The following is a 2,431-nucleotide window of genomic DNA, read 5'->3' as shown; positions in this document are numbered from 1 at the left end:
GTAGCACACGGGTATACAGACAGTCCCAGACTTATGATGGTTCAACTTACAATTTTTTGACTTTATGATGGTGCAAAAGCGATACCCATTCAGTAGAAACTGTCCTTCGAATTTTGAAATTTGATCTTTTCGCGGGCTAGTGATATGCGGTATGATCCTCTCTCAAGATGCTGGGCAGTGGCAGGGAAGCAAAGCCTCCGGCCAGCCATGCAGTCATGATGGGAAACAACCCATACACTTACAACCATTCTGTACCCAGACAGTCATTCTGGTTTTCACTTTCAGTACAGTATTCAATAAACTACTGGCAAGATTGAACACTTTGGTGTAAAACAGACTTTTTGTTAGATGATTTTGCCCAACTCTAGGCTAATGGAAGTGTTCTGAGCGCATTTAAAGTAGGCAAGGCTAAGCTACGATGTTAGGTGTATTAACTGCATTTTCAACTTAATGATGGGTTTGTTGGGACATAATCCCATCATAAATCAAGGAAGATCTGTATGAGATTTCTATCACATGATTATGGTAGACCTAGACAACAAGAAGAGCACAGGTTAGTAAAATGTAGTATAATAGGAAGTGATAAGTTTTCAGTATGTCCTTCGCTTTTGTGACTGCTAATTTTATGGGTCAACTTGACTGCACCACGGGGGGTCGTAGGGCTCAGTAAAGCAGATTCTTCCTCAAGGTTAGTGGGCATCATCCAATCTGTTGAGGATCTGAGCAGAACAAAGGGTGGAGAAAAAAGAATTTTCCTGTTTTCTCTTCCTGCCTGCCTGCTCGAGCTGGGGCACCTCATCTCAACTTCTCCTGCCCTTGGACTGAATTACACCACCAGCTCTCCTGGTTCTCCAGATGGTAGATCTGGGGACTTCTCAGCCTTCATAATTGTGTGAGCGAATTCCTCACAGCAAAATTCAGTCTCTCTCTCTCTTACATAGATAGGTAGATAGACAGACAGACAGATAGATATAAATATAGATGTAGATATGTATTTATCTATTTGTCATATGTATATGATAAATAGATATATGTATATGATATCTATTTATCATATAGAGTGAATAAATGTAAATATAGTATGTATAGTGTTTCTCTGGGGAGCTCTAATATAGGTTTTAATATAATGTATTTAATTATAAATTTTTTACAGGCTGGTCTTTTAGTAATGGCTGTGTTTTACAACCAATACTAGCTGTCTCCAGCATGCCACTGGCTATAATCCTTGCAGGTCAAGCAGTTTTACTATAAGAAGCCTCTATCTGAGCATGAGGTAGGGGAGAAATAAACCTAAAGAAACCCTTTTTCCTTGGAAGATTTGGGTGGGAGTTTGTATCAGACCAGTGGACAGTGGGGGATATTGACAAGTCCTGGCCGCAGCAGGGCTACCAGCAACCTCAGATGTGCAGCTTCACTGTAACACTTGTAGTTACAAACCCACCAATAACATGGAAGCAAGGAAGGGGAAGACAGCCGACACCAGCAAGCAGGGCTTTCTGGAAGGTTGCTTGTTTCAAAAGCTAATCTTTAGAAGTATGTTTAAGTTCCTGTTCTCCCAGCCCAGGCATCAGTGGAAATGTGGGCAATTATTTTAATTGTTAAATGGGTTTAGAGAAACTTCAAAAAGAAGTCTAGTCTTGTGCAACTGGCCTCAAGTCGTTTCATTTTGGGCATTAAAATATGATGTAACCTTTTCCATCTCCATCACGATGCCCAGCTCTCCATGGCAATGCCATCAAATGACCAGAAGGAAAATTGTCTAATTATGTGAGGCTTTAACGTCTAACACAGACCTATAGCGAAGCTAGAAAATATTCATTTTTGAAAATGACCACACAGAAAATCCTCAAAAAGTTGTGCTTTTATTCATTGACATTGTGGTTCATTACGCCAAGAGATGAATGAAGCATTCCTTGGTGGCTAAATTCCAGTGTGAGCAATGCAGACTTCTCCAAATTAATATTAAGTGTGATGGTGAGAGGATTACACATGACAAAATTAAAAATGCTTAATTAGTCTTGACATGATATAGAAAAATACCACATTTCTAAGAGCAAGGTAAGCAGAACACTGAAGAGCAAGAAATGACACGGGAACTCTGCTTTCCTTTCTTCCACCAAAGACTTCACTCTTCAAATGGCCTTATATTTTCATGGACTATACTAAAATAAAAGTGGGGTTAAAACACAAGACACTTGTCATTTTACAATTCTGAATTGAGCCTGCATAATTCAGCGGAACATTTTGAGGTGTTTTAGTCAAAGGCTAATTTCTTTTGTTCTCCAAAGAGCAGAGCTAAACAACAGCTTCAGGGTCCTTAAAAATACATTAAAGATCAGGCTTAGAAAACATGCAGCTTCTCTAAATACATTTATTGACCTGTTGGCTGGAGTGGTAAAAATATAGGAAGCATAATGACAAGTGAAAAGCA

This window comes from Balaenoptera physalus, assembly GCF_965194825.1.
Source record: "Balaenoptera physalus genome assembly, chromosome: 7".
In the NCBI taxonomy this organism is placed as follows: domain Eukaryota; kingdom Metazoa; phylum Chordata; class Mammalia; order Artiodactyla; family Balaenopteridae; genus Balaenoptera; species Balaenoptera physalus.
This window is presented reverse-complemented; position numbering follows the sequence as displayed.